This window comes from Prionailurus bengalensis, chromosome D4 (assembly GCF_016509475.1).
Source record: "Prionailurus bengalensis isolate Pbe53 chromosome D4, Fcat_Pben_1.1_paternal_pri, whole genome shotgun sequence".
NCBI lineage: Eukaryota > Metazoa > Chordata > Mammalia > Carnivora > Felidae > Prionailurus > Prionailurus bengalensis.
Window position 1 is genome coordinate 48,369,551 of NC_057359.1, and position 17,648 is coordinate 48,387,198.

Sequence of the window (17,648 nt, forward strand, 5' to 3'; positions counted from 1 at the left end):
TTTCAAGGTAAAGACTGTCAAACCTCTAGAAAACTACACACTTTGGTGAAATGGAACCAAGAACATGAAAAATGCTTAAAGACATGGGGAGGTACAGATAGAAGAATTGTATACCTTCTCATTTTACATAAATGGAAAAGGAGATCCTTTGAATCCCACACAGTTAGTAGCAATTATTTTTCTGAGAAGCCACCCATTTGCTCTTTCATTGACCATTTAATTTGTCATCATCATGATTAGCATTATTATTAGTAGAATTAGTGATAATAAGATACAGCAGGTGTTATGGCTTGATAATGGATTGGATTACTCTTCGTTATACCTGGTGTTTTTTTCCTGGTGTTTTCTTAGTGCTTTATTATGGTTTCTCATTATATTCTAGGCCTTTTCAATATATCTGAACCATCCTTTAATTGTAGGTGACACACATAGAATCTGGAACCTAACATTTATTGAAAAAAATATATATATATCGAACATATATATGTTGAATATTATTTATTTATTTATTTATTTATTTATTTATTTATTTAAGAGAAAACGAGCATAAGCGAGGGAGAGGAGCAGAGGAGGAGAGAGAGAGGGGTGGGGGAATATCTTAAGCAGGTTGAGATCATGACATGAGACGAAATGAAGAGTTGGACACCCAACCTACTGAGTCACCCAGGTGCCCTATTGAATATATCTTTATTGGCTTTCACAGTAAATGGATATATGGATAATTTGGTTATTGAAAACTCTTATTTTAAAATAAAAAATGAGTGTATAAAGCTAAAATAAATGATATCTATTAGATGGAAGAAAACCTCTCACTATGAGAAATAATTTACTTACACTCTTTGTCAAATTAAATACAAAAAAGAATCCCAGAAACAAATCGTTATTGAGGAATTTTGTCAAAATGGAATTTAGATCATGCCACTCTTCTGTTATAATCCCTCCAGTGGCTTCCCAGTTCTCTCAGAGGATAAAAGCATTTACCAGTGCTTCCAGGATAGTGGCTTCCAAGGCACAACCTTTTATGACTTTCTTCCTCTTCCCCCATCTTCCTTAGTCTGCCTTAGTCACATGACCACTATGCAGTTTCTTTTCGAGGCCAGGTATCTTCCAGTATTAGGGCCATTTTCTTTACCTCTGCCAAGGATACTCTTTCCCCAGGTAACCATGGGGCTAGTGTTTTTACTTCCCTCAGCTTCTTTCTGTATTAGGGAGATCTTCCCTAACTACCCTATGTAAAATTGCCACTTCCCTGTCCCATGCAACGCATAGACACACACACACACACGGTGCAGTATCATTCTTTATTGCTTCATTAGTTTTCAAAATACTTAATACATAGCACTCATCACCTTCTAAAGAATCATAAAGAATGCATACTTTAAGTTGATGCTGATCAATTGGTTGGTTGGTTTGTTGGCATATCCTCTGGGCCTAAATCAGTGTGTGGAATACAGTAAGTGCATAATAAATGAGTAGCCAAGTCAGTATTAGCTATAGTATATCAAAAATGAATATTTCAATCTCAGTGTTTCTGCCATTTACCAAGGCGTATTTAGGTTTTGAATGGCAAAGAAAAATTTTTTGGAGTATTTTTCTCCATGGAATTGTTTTCACTTACTTCCCTTTTGTGAGTTTTTTTTTTTTCCATGGAGGCTTATATACTTTATGTCTTAGAATTTTTTAGATGATGGAAGTATTTGACAATTGAAATTAGTTTCATAAAATAGAATTTTTATTCTAAGGTATAATGATAGTACTGATATATGCAATTCCTAGATCATCCCTCATTTTAGCTGAGACTAAATATATATATATTTTTTACCAAAAGAACAGAAAATGGGCTGAGTTGTTTTACTTCTTTTCTCAATTGAAATCACACAGTTCAGGGATGAGCAGTGACAGCTGGTGGCTCTGATTTGCCTCACCCTCCGCTTTTGATTTTGATTTGTTTGGCTTTTAATATCCAATAAGCAAAAATAGTTTTTATTTTTTTTAAATGGTTGCATTTAAAATTATTATACAAGTATCCACACAATATCCTTGCTTTTTTCCTGTTGACCTGCAAAGCCTGAAGTATTTTCTAATCTTGTCCCTTTATTTTTTGTTTGTTTATTTATATTTGAGACAGCACGAGCAGGGAAGGGGCAGAGAGAGAGAGGGAGACACAAAATCCAAAGCAGGCCCCAGGCTCCCAGCTGTCAGCGCAGAGCCCGACATGAGTCTTGAACCCATAAACAGTAAGGTTATGACCTGAGCCGAAGTCAGACGCTTAACCAAATGAGCCATCCAAGGGCCCCTACTATCTTGTCATTTAAGAGTTTACCAACCCCTTTTCTAGTTACTTGATATGGAATAAGGATTTAAAACTCACTAATTAGGAAATGAGTAGCTCCCATTCATGAAGAACCCACTATGTGCTTTGCACTGTGATAAACACTTTTTATATTTCAAATCCTTAATATTTGTGCAAGTAAGATAGTTTTGGTCACAGCTTTATATGTGAGGTTCATAAAGGTAAATGATAGCCAATATAATATTAGCAGCTTCCCCATCAGATTAACAATCAACTATTTGGGGATGAAAACCTTTGTCTTCCAAACTTCCCACATTCTATCTCTCCTCAACCTTGCTGCCAAATAATAGTAAAAGTAGCAGAAGCCAGGAACCTGGGTGGCTTAGTCTTTTGAGCATCTGACTTCAGCTCAGGTCATGATCTCATGGTTCATGAGTTCAAGCCCTGCATCAGACTCTCTGTTGTCAACATGGAACCAGCTTCAGATCCTCTGTCTTTCTCTCTGCCCCTCGCCACCTCCCCCTGCCGCCCCACACTCATGTGCGTTCTCTCTCTCTCTCAAAAATAAATACACATCAAAAAAAATTTTTTTTAATAGCAGGAGCAACAACAATAAGGCTAGCTAAGAGAACAAAAAAATAAGACTTAATGAATAAACTTTCAACTTAGAGTTCAAAACTTCCTGATGGTCAGTCTGCTGCCTTAGTTTTCAGGACTGTCTTCTATTTTCTGCGTTTTTTCAGTAATATATAATGCAAGATGGAGTTTGTCAGCTGGTAGCCAGGAAAATAAAGAATTCTTGCCAATATCCAAATGTCCCATCTGGTGGTTGGTCATCACTCTGTGCTTTCCACATGTTACCACCACTGGGGGGTGCATCCTAATCTCTGAACGGTAGGCCGTGAACAGAAACGGGTTACTAAAATAAATCAGATGTTCCCCAGGTAAGCCAACAGGAGCTGAGTGTCTCGTCATAAATATTTGGAAATATGTTGATCATATGAATAGTATTTTTTGAAAACTGCACTGAAATCTTTGAATATTTAGGTTTTGGAGACATTCTACCTTGAGAGAATAGTTTGTATGCTTATTTCTTTTATGGATAAAGACCAAATTAAGTAGTTCTCAAGTGTGAATTAACACTGGATGATTTAATAGAAAAATTGTTTATAAACATTTTCATTAGACCTATGTGAAATCCAAAGTATGTGGTAAGTGACATAGTGCGCTTGAAAGAAAACTGAAATAAGAGGCAATGAGAAGTGTCCAATCCATGCTTTTCATATTACCTTTTGTGAGGTGTACAACTAGCCTTTAAAATAAGGTAATCCTGGAGTGCCTGGCTGGCTCAGTCAGTTAAACGTCCAACTTCAGCTCAGGTCATGATCTCACGGTTGGTGGGCCCGAGCGTCATGTCAGGCTCTGTGCTGATAGCTCAGAACCTGGAGCCTGTTTCGGATTCTGTGTCTTCCTATTTCTCTGCCCCTCCCCCTCTTGCACTCTGTTTCTCAAAAATAAATTAACATTAAAAATTTGTTTTTAAAAATAAGGTTGTCCATGGGGGGGGTCATCACCAATTATTTACTATTTCCCATTTGTAAATTAAAAAAAAATAATGTTTTATTTATTTTTGAGAGAGAGAGAGAGAGAGGGAGAGAGAGAGAGAGAGAGAGAGAGAGAGAGTGAGTGAGTGAGTGAGTGCTGGGCAAGGGCAGAGAGAGGGAGACAGAATCCAGAAAGCAGACTCCAGGCTCCCAGCTGTCAACACAGAGCCTGACACTTGGCTCAAACCCGTGAACCACAAGATCATGACCTGAGCCGAAGTCAAACACCCAACCGACTCAGCCACCCAGATGCCCCTCCATTTGTAAATTTTAAATAATAATGTTCATTACAAAACTATACATACACACATATATGCACATACAAATGTAAACATACATAACTACCTCTAATTACCTTTCTATAAATGTGGATTTTTTTTTTCCTTTTTAAGTTAAGACAACCATTAAGATAAGTCCATTTCCTAAGGAACTATAGCATATCCTGCTTTTAGTGTATTGTGTTTACAGTTCCTGCTGATTTTCCTGATTGAGTTGCTTGCTGTTTAGCATTTTGCTGAGATGAATAGGCAGGCAGTCAGCTCAGAACATAACATTACATATGAGTCACTGTCTAATGATACAGTGTTAGTCTGGTATACAATCTAAAATAAAGGTAAATAAATTGGGAAAAAATGGAAATGACTTGAATCTAGGAAATATTGGTAAGATGGCAGTTCAGAATACTGGGAGGCGATTTCTGTAGTATTTCCACAATTAAATAATGCAGAATTATGGAAATATATTTTCACCCATTTATTTTGCCATTCTATGTTGTATGTATACAATGATTGTAAGGGGGAACCATAAACCTGTATATTCCCAGGGAATAGAATTCTCTTTACCTGGCAGCTTCTATATGTATCATATACCTGTTGGATTCATTACATAGTAAATACAAATTGAATTAATACTGAATCAATAAACTGAAATGAGTTGAATTTACTTTGAATTAAAGAAATTAAAAGGCAAAAAATGGTAATGATTTCGAGACTTTCTGGCAGAGATGGTGAAAAATAAATAGAAGGATAAGGAAATATTTCACCAAATCCAGTCAAATTGCTCTTTAACTAAAAGTCAAATTATTATCTTTAAACTTTATTAAATAGGTACGTCTAAGGCTATTTCATTTTGCCATGGCAGTTGGGTATTTATTTATTTTTAGCATAAAAGGAATTTAAAAATATTTACACACAACTGTAGGAATTATTAGAGCATCAGCATGCATTAGAGTTGAAGCTAACTGCCAAGATAAATTGTTGGACATTTGTAGGACCTAAAATTATCACCTGAATCCAGTGAACAATAATACCTTCTCTTCTTAAAACCTGTGTTCTTAAAGTCCATCTTTGAAACCTGGAAGTAAAATGTGTTACACACAGAGCCTAAGTCTTCAAGGTATCTCAATAAAGCCTTTTATTCCTATAAAATTCGCTTGAATTGTAATTAATATCAGGATCGCTTGTCTCCCTTACCAGTATGCTATGTTTAGGATCTTGAGAAGTAATACTGAATGCACTAATCAAGTAGTATCTGTGCCCATAAAAGGTTCTGCAAAAGGACAGTTAACCCACTCTATGCCATAAACTGTGCTCTGAAATTTACAGCGTTAGGCCAGACTGAGTAACCTGAAGGAATCCCTGAAAGTCGCTTGATCCTCTTTTAAGCTTAAAGGAAAGTGATGGTAGTAAATTCTGTACTGTTGGCCTTAGGCCCATTGCAAGCTACTAGCAAGGGCAGTTTTCATAGCAGACGTTGTAGTTTGAGGAGGAAGAAGACTTTGTTTTCCTGTTGTACATGTTGTTGAAAATTTGTTAAATGCATGGCTTTAACGACCTGCCAAACTGCTTTAACATATTGTAGCAGCCACCAAGGTAGTGATTTTCTTCTGTGCCTCATTGAAAATAAAAGGGGAAGATCTTCTCTAGCTTCCAAACAGAATTAGGGCCCTCAGGTTGGCAGTAACTTGGGAGACCATCTTATGTATTGACATTTACTCTTTTTTTATACAATGAGAAAACGAGATCCAAACACTTAGAGAAGTTGGCAAGTGTTTTACAGTGCGGCCCAAACTAGAATCTGAGGAATTGGACTCCCACTCACCTGTTGTTCTGTCATTCACTGACACCAGGCTGTGATGCATGGGATGTTTGGGAGAAGAGGGAATGATTACCTTCTATGTTCTTAGATCCAGGATTGTTTGTGAAAAGGCAGTTTCTGTTTTGCTGGCATGGAGTGATAAGAGCCATTTACCTGAAAAATATTGTGTTCCTCATTGTTAGCAAATAAAAACTGAATTTTATGATGTCTATTCTGTGGATATATTCTTGGCATACATACATTATTTAGATACTGAGTGCTAAAAAGACAACATTACTTCTCAGTGTTACTATAAATATGATAAAACAGTAATGTAGATAATATAAAAGTCGTAAATATGTGACACACCTTAAGGTTTTGGTTGCTCAAAAATCCATCTTCTCAATTAGGTGTTACTTGACATTAACTTTTTTTTTTTGACAACTTATAAACTAATAAATAGAAAGCTATCCCAGAAGGGTACTTTGGGCCACGAAGAAGTTATTCTGCAGTTCAATATATGATACCACAGTCCACTGAGTGTATAGGCCACTCGGAGATAATGTGGAGCTTAAAGCTTATTAAAGTATATTGCCATTTACTTTGACCCTTGACAAATTCTATTCTTCAAGGTTTTTCCTCTGCCTTCCTTTTCCCCCTCTTGACAGGTAATGATTTCAAAAGATCTATTAGATATTATATGCATAATGAAAGTGCAAAGCTTGCTGTCAGGTACAATAGACTGCAGTTTTTATTTGAGGCCTCAAAGTTAAACTGTGTCACAGGTATCTGGAAGGTCAGTGAGGACTGTGCCTTTTTCCTATCTCATTTCTTTGGCAGGTATTGGCAAAGTTACTTGGTTAATACATAATAGTCTTTTCTTCTTTTCTTCCCCCTTTGTCTTGAAGGCCCGTTTATTCTTCCATAAGGAGAAGGTCAGTGACGTTTTCTGTTGTAATGGCTTCCTTCCTATTCATTGTTATGCACTTTGTAAGTTCGCATTAATATATAACAATAAAAGTGGCTCCTTACTTTTTTCTTATAAATAAACATCATATTGTCTATTTGTCTAAAGACGAATTCTCAAATATCAACTTTAAAGCATCAGCCATAATTCTACCACTATTTCCATTTGTGTATATTCTTTTCCATACACCTAATACTTGTTTATATAATCACTATCAGAGTATATCAGAGTATATATACCATATTATATATCTTTTTCCCTTAAAATTTTGCTCTTATGAATTATGAATAGTAGCCATAGTAGTCTTATAATGGCTTTCGATAATCTTACCATTTCAATGTACCAGGCTCTATTTATTTATTTATTTATTTATTTGTTTGTTTGTTTGTTTGTTTGTATATTTATTAAAAAAATTTTTAAAATGTTTATTTATTTTTGAGACAGAGACAGAGCGCGAGCAGGAGAGGGGCAGAGAGAGAGGGAGACACAGAATATGAAACAGGATCCAGGCTCTGAGCTGTCAACACAGAGCCCAGTGTGGGGCTCAAACCCACGAACTGTGAGATCATGACCTGAGCCGAGGTCGGACGCTTAACTGACTGAGCCACCCAGGCTCTATTTAATGTGTCCTCATAATTTGGACTTTTTTTTTTTTATTATCACTGATAATGATGCAACAATTGTTTTCATGCATGCTGTTTGAAATTCTATTGAACTCTTTCCTTAGGGTAAAATCCTACAATCAGAATGATTTAGACAAGGCATGTACATTGTAAAAAATTTGTTATAAGTTCTCATAATTCCCAAAAGGTCTGTACAAAATTAAAATGTCACCTGCTTTGAATGAAGATGCCAACATGACATGGCATGAAAGCCATGGCAAACATTCTGTGTGGTCATTTATGTTTGGTTTGTTATAAAATTTTTGCTCATTCTTCCAGGTGATCTTTGGCAATTCTTTGATAACTTTCAAAAAAGAAGGGTGGCCTATGTTTTATTCTACTAATTTTATTTCTTTTTGTATAAATTCCTCATAACCTTTCATATACTTATGTTGGAAACTTCATTAAAAAAAATGTTTATTGGGGCGCCTGGGTGGCTCAGTCAGTTAAGCGTCCAACTTCAGCTCAGGTCATGATCTCGTGGTCCATGAGTTCAAGCCCCACATGGGGCTCTGTGCTGACAGCTCAGAGCCTGGAGCCTGCTTTGGATTCTGTGTCTCCCTCTCTCTGTGACCCTACCCCATTCATGCTCTGCCTCTCTGTCTCAAAAATAAATAAACATTAAAAAAAAAATTAAAAAAAATGTTTATCTATTTTGAGAGAAAGTGCTAGCACGGGAGAAGGGCAGAGAGAGAGAGAGAGAAAGAAAGAATTTGAAGCAGGCTCCACATTCAACACAGAGCCTGATGAAGGTGGACTTCATGACCGCGAGATCACAACCTAAGCAGTTATTAAGAGTCAGTCACTTAACCCACTGAGCCACACACCCCAGAAACCTCATTTTTTTCTGATAAATATTTGAACTATTACATGTCTTAATTGTTACCTTTCTATTTTTATTTTTTAATTATTATTATTAATTTTTAATGTTTATTTATTTTTGAGACAGAGAGCATGAACAGGGGAGGGTCAGAGAAAGAGGGAGACACAGAATCTGAAACAGGCTCCAGGCTCTGAGCTGTCAGCACAGAGTGTGACGCGGGGCTCGAACCCACAGACCACGAGATCATGACCTGAGCCGAAGTCGGACGCTTAACGGACTGAGCCACCCAGGCGCCCCTCTATTTGTATTTTTTATAAGACCAAAGTTTGACCAAAGTAGTTTGTGTTTTGTTTTGCCCAGTTTTTTGATGATTTCTTCTGTGATTTCAAAGCTGGAAAATTCATAATTGCTTCACATGGATAACAAATACTCCTTATCTCTTAGGAGCATTTTTATATAGATCACAAGTGTTTGCTTTTATGTTAAGTTTATCATGGTGCACGACGTTATGCATATAACCCACCTTGCCTATTTTTCCCTCTCCTCAAGTTGTTATTCGATTTTTCTAAGATGGCTTTCCACTATTTATGTAATGCTTTTGAATTTATGGTTTTGGAATTCTCATGACATCTGAAGAAAAATATGTCCTGGAAATAGATATTTTTGAAGTATCTCCATCAGGTAAAATTTCGAGAACCGTGGCTGACAAGTTGGTAATTATTATCATACATTTTTTTTTCTTGAATTTTATTACAAGATAAGTTCAGGGAAAAAAATCATGGATATTTTAAGAGCTAATGCATGGTTTGGAGTGAAGAGTAGTAGATAGCTTATCTCATATATTGTGTTTTTATCTAGATCCTTATTTTATTTCTTTGCATTATAGCTTTTACAAGTTAAAGCTTGGATGAAATATTCCTTTTGATTTTTTTTAGGGGAGGGGAATTTTCTCCTTGCATATCTATTAGTTTTGGCTTTATGCATTTTTATGGGATTTAATTGAGTCATTTAGGTTTATTAATATTATTTAAGCATCATGTTTTTATTAAAATACCTGGTTTCTATAATCATTAGTTTCATTTTGTCTAGTGCAGAATTAGTGGTATATATATTTAATTTCTGTTAAATTTATGAATTAGCCTAGCCATCATTTCCCATTTAGTCTTTTATGGTATTTTGGTATTTTGAGGCTTATTGTTAGTTACAAGTTATTGGGATTTTTTTAAATACTGTTTGTGAGTCTTCATCTGTTGTCTTTGCTGATTTTATTCATTAGTAAATTTAAATCATAATCATTATATATACTATTGGTCTGTCATCTTATTTGCTTTTAAATAAAATTGGCAGGAAGCTCTCTTTTCAAATGCTTTTGAATAATGCACCTTTCAAATCTTATAAGATTTTCAATGTGAATATCAAACTACCATTATTTGTGATTAACTTTCTATTCAACAAATTTTTTCATGCCATTATCTCCAATAATAACCTATTGCATCACAATTACATTCCTCCTTTATTATGAATTTTTCAGTATTGAATTATTAATGGCTCGATACCTCTTATTCTATTTTCTATTTCTGCTATCTATCACAAGATTAAAAACTAGGATCATAATTTAGACTTTATAACAGCTCTGTTTGGGCCCTCTATTCTGTATATCTCAGTTGCCAGGTTGTAAATCTGGGAATAGGAGACTGGGTTGATATTCTAATTATTTCAATGTCTCATTCTAAATTTACATATAATTTCTATAGTGAACATAAAAATTCAGAGAGTTCTGAAAAATGTATATCTAAATGTAACTAGCAACCCTAATAAGGATATAGAACATTTCCATTCACTCCGGAAAGTTCCCCCATTCAGTATCCAATTAATTTGCATCCCCAAGAGGTTGATCCTATCAAGGTGGCTATTTTTGCCTATTGTAGACCTTCATATACATTTATACCATGTGTATTCCTTTGTATTGGCTTTTTTTTTTCCTGCTCAACATACTGCTGTGAGGTTTATCTTTGGTGTGCGTAGCAATAGTTTGTATACATTTGCTCTGTTTCATCCCATTGTTTATACTATCTTCTGTTGAAGGATATTAGGGTTGTTAGAAGTTTGCAGGTATTTTGAATAAAGTTGCTGTGAACATTTTTAAACACAATTTTTTGGTGAGCAATTGTTTTCATTATCTTGGATAACAACCTAGAAGTAAAATTTCTGGATCTGAAGGAAGGTGTACATTTAATTTTTCCTAAGTAGTTGTACCATTTTATAGTTTTTGCTGCAACATAAGGAAATTCCACAATTGTTCCACATCTTTATCAACACTTAAAAGTGTGATATTCTTGATATCTGTTATAGATGCTAGTGAATTTTATTCCTATCTTGATCAAATTCAATACATTTTACCAAAGAAAATAGGCAATAGAGATCTCTGTTGTTGTTACTTACCGACCTGTCTAATTTCCCATTCTTTTTTGTAACATTAACAACAACAACAAAAAATGTAGTACGACACTTAACAGAAAAGTACAAAAGTGTAATTGTGCAACATAATTATCATAAAGTGAAATCCATGTAAATAATACTATAGAGCTCATTCATTATGTTCTTCCTTAAAAATAACTACTATCCCAACTTAAAACTCTGTTATTTAGTTTTGATGTACTTCTAATTTGAATGTTATAAAAAAAATAGCCTTTTGTGTTTGACCTATTTCATCCAACAAAAGGCTTGAGAGAATTATCAAAGTTATTGTGTGTATCTATAATTCGATAATTTTAATTTACTGAGTTATTCCTCCTTTATCTCTTCTGCTAATGAACATTTATGTTGCTGTTATTAAGAATATAACCTCCATGAATGGTCTTAGACCTATCACTTGGTGTGTGCATTTCTTTTCTTTTTCTAAGTTTATTTATTTTGAGAAGACAAAGACAGTGTGAGTTGAGAAGGGGCATAGAGAAAGGAGAGAGAATTCCAAGTAGGCTCTGTGCTGTCAGCACAGAGCCTGATGTGAGGCTGGATCCCATGAAGCCATGAGATCATGACCTGAGCCAAAACCGGGAGACACTTAACCGTGGGACACTTAACCGACTGAGCCACCTAGGTTCCCCAGTATGTGCATTTCTGTTGCATATATACCTAAGAATAGAGATTCTGTGTCAGAAAGTCAGCATATATTCCAGTTGATAGATAATAATAGAATTGTACAAAATTGTTTAACCAACCTATACTCTGTTAACAGTGTTTGCAAAATCCAATTGCTCCATAACCTTTTCAACAAGTTATAATTTTTGTCATTTTCATTTTGGCCATATTAGTGAGGGAATTCACATGTCCTGATTATTGAAGAGTTTAGTTCCTTTTTCAAAGTTTTATGAGACATATGTATATATATTTTTTCTGTTTAAATCTATTGCACAATTTTTTCTATTCAGTTTTCAGTATTTTTCTCATTTCATGACTTCTTTTATATTCTGAATATAAGTACTGTTATGCATATATATGTATATGTGTATGTGTGTGTGTGTGTGTGTATGTATATATATGGATATATGTATATATACTGCAAATCTTTTCCACTGCATGGCTTACTTTTCCTGTTTATCAGTTGATAAGTTTATCTGTTCTTTCTCTTACAGCCAGGGCTTTACTATCCAATTTAAGAAACCCTTTCCTTATCTAAAGTCATAAAAATAGTCTCTGTTTGGCCTTGTAAAAGCTTTGAGGAAAGGGTCTTCATAATTAGATGTAGAGTTTTCTCAGGGATTGATGGATGTGTGGAATCTGAAGCTAAGGATTGGTATCCTTTCTCTACATTGATATTTTATTGAAATGTTTGGCCTTTACCCATTTATTATAAAGCAAGTTTCCATATGTATGTGCATGTGTTTTTGGTCCACTATTCTGTTATTTTGGTTTCGTAGTTCAATTCTGACTAATACCATAATATCTTAGTTACTGTAGCTGTATATTAAGTTTGATATTTTGCAGAGAAAACCCCTTATATTATTCTTAGTGAGCATTAGTGTTTCCTGGCTTACTCCACTGCCATGTAAATTTTAGAATCACATCAATTTCTGCACTTTCACCTCACAAAACAAAACAAAAAACTTGGTAATTTAAAAATTTTTATTAGATATAACTGAAACTGCATCACAGTTTGGGAAATTTTATGTTTACAGAATTAATCTTATTAGATAGTACTTTAAAATTTTATTTTCTTAGATTTTATATTTATAAGTGAAATTAATTTTCATGTAGTATCTACCAATTTGCTTAAAATACTTGCGGATGCTAAAGTTTATCAAATATCTGTAGATAATCTAGTGATCTGAATATAATGAGAATTTTCCTTCTTTTTTTCAATCCTTAGGTATTTTATTTTTTTTAATCTTGTTTTACTATACTATCTAGAACCTCACATGCAACATTCCACTGGAGTGATATTATCAGATATCTTTTTCTCGATAGGCAAATTTTCTTTTCTCAGAGGCAAAATGTTCAATATTTTACCATTAACCGTGACGGGGTTATGTTCTCTTTCTTTACTGCGCAAAAAATAGGGATTCTGTAGTATTGGTGTTACTTATTCCTTAAATAATATTTGTAAGACTAAAAACCACTGAAGCTGAAGTTTTTCCTGTCAGGAGGGTTTTGATTACAGGTTCAAATTATTTCATAAATATAAATTCTGAGTTTTATTTATTCTTGTATCAGTTCTAGTGTATTAGGAGTTTGGAAATTTTATCTACAGTTTTAAATTTAATGTCATAAAATAACTTATGATATATGGTAATCATATTTTCAATGTCCATTGAATCTATAATTATGTTTCTTTATATTCATAAAATTATTTATTTGGATTCCCTCTTTCTCATTTTTCTTGATCAAGTTTGATAGACTATATTTTATTACTTTTTAAAAACCTTTTGCTTTTGTTGAGCCTTTTTATTAAATACTTTATTATATTTTTTTTACTTATTTTTCTTATGTGTTTTCTTATGCTTTATGTGGGTTAAATTTGCTGGGTTTCCTTTAATTCTAACTTGGAAACCGAAGTTCTTGTACATGTATTGTTTAATTTCCAAATACTTGGGGACTTCCTTCTTGCTATTTTGTTCTTGGTATCTATCTTAATTCCACTTTTGTCAAAAAACATGAGTTTAAGCCTTTGAAATTTCTTGGCAGTTTTTAAAAGCTCTGCATGCTGAAAGTTGGGAAATGCTCCATGTGCATTTGAAAAGAATATATATGCCGAATTTGTTTAATGCATAGTTTTTTATATGTTGATTAGATCATTATATTTATCTTAGTGTTTAGATTTATCCTTCCTGATGTTTTTTTTCTCTTTGTTCTATTACTGAGAAATTTTGTCAAAATATTTTTGTTCTGTCCACATTTACTTTTAGTTCATTCAACTTTTGCTTTATCATTTTTAGACAATGTTATAAGGGATATACAAATTTAGAATTTTTTATCTTACTGATGAATTGAACTTTTTGTGATTGTCTTTGTCTCTACGAATGCTTTTTGCCATACTCCATTTTTGTTTGAGAGTAATATAACTATATGAGCTTTGTTTTAGAGTATCCATTAAAAATGGTTTTCCATTGTTTTTCTTTCAAATGACTTATATACCTGTTTCAAATCCTTTGTAAGCAGCATGTAGTTGGGTTTTATTCAGTTGTATAATTATTGTCCTTTTGCTAGAAAATTTATTCTAATATAATTTAATATAATTACTATGTTTGTTTTAAATTATCATAATATTGCTTTTCATTGCTTCCTTCTGTTATACCTCTGCTTTTCTTTCTTCCTCTCTTTTTGATTATTATTTATTTATTCCACTTTACCTCTCAGTAAGTTTGGCCATTGTACACTCTTACTATTCCTTTCATTTATCCTAGAAATTGGAACCTGCAAACTTGATTTCTCAAGGCTTTCATAACATTATACATTTTTAAATCTTTTTTTCCCTAAAATGCAGAGGTCCTAGACCTCATTAGCACCATTTAACCTCTTCCACCTATGTGCTATCGCTGACAATTTCAATTCTATGGAATATTTTAAACCTGCAAGAAACATTGCATTTATTTTTTAAATTCATATTTATTTCAATTTAGCAACATTTTTTAACATTTCCATTGCTTCCATTACTTTTTCAGTCTGAGATGCTTTCTGTTCGATCTAAACAACACCCTTTTACTCTCTTCTTTGGTGAACTTCTGTTGGAGCAAACTCTGCTTAATTAATACATTTCCTTCTAATAACCGATGTTTCCAAAACTAATGGGCAGTATAAGTGTTCCTCCATTGAAGGTAGTCAGGTTTTTTCCTATATGATTTTAAAATTTGCCTTGTTATTATTTTTTTCTGCTCTTTTATGCATTTAGCCATTATTGCCTCACAACTGCTTCTTCCTATTATCTTATTTTTTTCTGTCTGAGATTCCAATTACATATTTGGTTGGCTTTATTTTTCTATTCTATGAGTCAGTAAACATTTTCTATAAATGGCCAGGGAATATATATTTTAGGCTTTGTGGGCTATATATGGCATCTGTTACAAAAACAGGACACAGGTCAGATTTGACCTGTGGGCTATAATTTGCCAGCTTTCCAACCTCTGATGCATACTGTTGTTTTTTGCTCTGAATTGCTATTCTTTCATAGATTGTGTCTTTGGTGTTGTATTTAAAAAAAATTTTTTTTTAATGTTTATTTTTGAGAGAGAGACAGAGTGTGAGTGGGGGAGGAGCAGAGAGAGAGGGAGACACAGAATCTGAAGCAGGTTCCGGGCTCTGAGCTGTCAGCACAGAGCTCGATGCGGGGCTTGAACTCACAAACCGTGAGATCATGACCTGAGCTGCAGTCAGACGCTTAGCAACTGAGCCACCCAGGCGCCCCTCTTTGGTGTTGTATTTAAAAAGTCATTGCCATATTCAAGGTCATCTAAGTTTTCTTCTATGTAACATTCTAGGAGTTTCAGAGTTGTGCATTTTACATTTAGGTCTTTAACTCATTTTGAGTTAATTTTTGTGAAGAATGTAAGGTCTGTGTCTACGTTTCTTTCTTTCTTTCTTTCTTTCTTTCTTTCTTTCTTTCTTTCTTTCTTTCTTTCTTTCTTTCACAGTTGGATGTCCATTTGTTCTAGCACCATCTGTGAAAGACAGTCTTTGCTCCATTGTATTGTCTTTGCTCCTTTGTCAAAGATTAGTTGACACTATTTATGAAGGTCTATTTCTGGGATCCCTATTCTATTCCATTAATCTAGTTATTCAACGGTACCACCCTGTTTGATTACTGTAGCTTTATAGCAAGTCTAGGGGCACCTGTGTGGCTCAGTTAGTTAAACATCGACTTTGGCTCAGGTCATGATCTCATGGTTTATGAGTCCAAGCATCACACCAGGCTTTCTGCTGTCAGCACAGAGCCCACTTTGGATCCTTTGTCTGCCTTTCACTCTGCCCCTCCCTTGCTGCCTCTCTCCCTCTCTCTCAAAAATAAATAAACATTAAAAAATTACAGTGAGTCTTGAGTAGTGCACTTTTATTGTGAGTTGCATAGAATCAATTTTCCAACTTTGTTTTTCTCTTTCAGTATTGTGTTGGTCCAGTTTTTAAAATGTATGCAATAAAAATGTTTATCAATTGTTCAAGATCTTCATTTTCTCGTAACTCTAATATCTGTTTTATTTAAATAATACAAGAATTTTATGAGGTAGATGTTAAAACTTCTCAAATTAAAGACTATGGAATTAACATTCATAATTCATAGGGGTCAAGAATGCAGGAGAGCTGAGATTTCTAACCAAACTAATCTGATCCCAGAGCCCATACTTATAGGTTTCTCTCTTCTTTTTCCCTTCCCTTCCCTTCCCTTCCCTTCCCTTCCCTTCCCTTCCCTTCCCTTCCCTTCCTTTCCCTTCCCTTCCCTTCCTTTCCCTTCCCTTCCCTCCACATTCAATTATTTATAAGCCAAACATCATTATAGGTCCTGTAAGGGAGCTGTGAAAAAACAAACAAAAAATTCCATTCAGCCTTTCTAGAAGTTATGGTCACGTGTGTTTGGTAGTGGTAGAAAGGTGGCAGTGGTCAGGGGTGTGGCAAGTTTTAAAACGAATAAATCAGAAAACTATATATTAGATGGTGGTAAGTCCCCTGGAGAAAATAAATCAAGCAAACAGTATAAGATATAACTACATAACCTACTGGAAAAGGGATGACAATTGCAGTTTTAGATATGGTCATGAGAGAATATGTCATTTGAGTAAAGACCTAAGGAGGATATGGAGTTGAGGAGTTGAGGAAAGGAGTTGAGGAGTCATAGCTATAACTGAGGGAAAAGTGTTCTAGGCCAAGTAAGATTCAATGAAAATATCCTAAGATAGTAGCACACTTAGATTGCTTGAGAAATAGGGGAAAAGGCCAGTGTGGCTAGAACAAAATGAATGAAGGTGACAATAGCTGGAATCATATCACAATAATAATAAGGTGATAGACATTGTACAATATTTTTCAGGCTTGGGTCCACAAGATGGTTCTTAATGGATCATTTTTATCTACTAGCAATTGTTCAAGATTCCTATGAGCTTCAGGCCCCATTTCACTACTATTCCTAGTCTCTTTAAAACAGTTTTTTAAAAAGCACATTCTACTTTTCTTACATAACTTTGATAAATCTCACCCTGCTGGGCTTAGCTTTACTTTCTTTGGTTATACTATAGTCTCTAATTATGTAGTATAACTGTGACTGCATTAAAATGCTACTATGAGTTTGGCAATTTATTGAATGACTAGAATAAAAATTATTGCCAAATCTCAAATATTGACATTTAGGCCTAATAGTTCCATTTCTAATATGACTGAGTCATTGGAAAAAACTCTTGTAAGTTTCCCTGTGTAAACCATTAAAGACCAGGCTAGTAACAAAATTATTAGGAGTTGATAGGCATATGTAGATTCCCAACTATATAGCTGCTAACTGAACATCTCTATCATAAATGGTAAACAAAAATCTATGAGGACAGGCTTCAATTTCTTTTAAGTTTATTTATTTTGAGAGAGAGGGTGTGAGTGCAGGAGGAGCAGAGAGCCAAGGAGAGAGAGAGAGAGAGAGAGAGAGAGAGAGAGAGAGAGAGAGAGAGAGAGAGAATCCCAAGCAGGTTCTGCGCTGCCAGTGCAGAGCCCCATGTGGGGCTCAAACTCACAAAACCAAGAGATCATGACC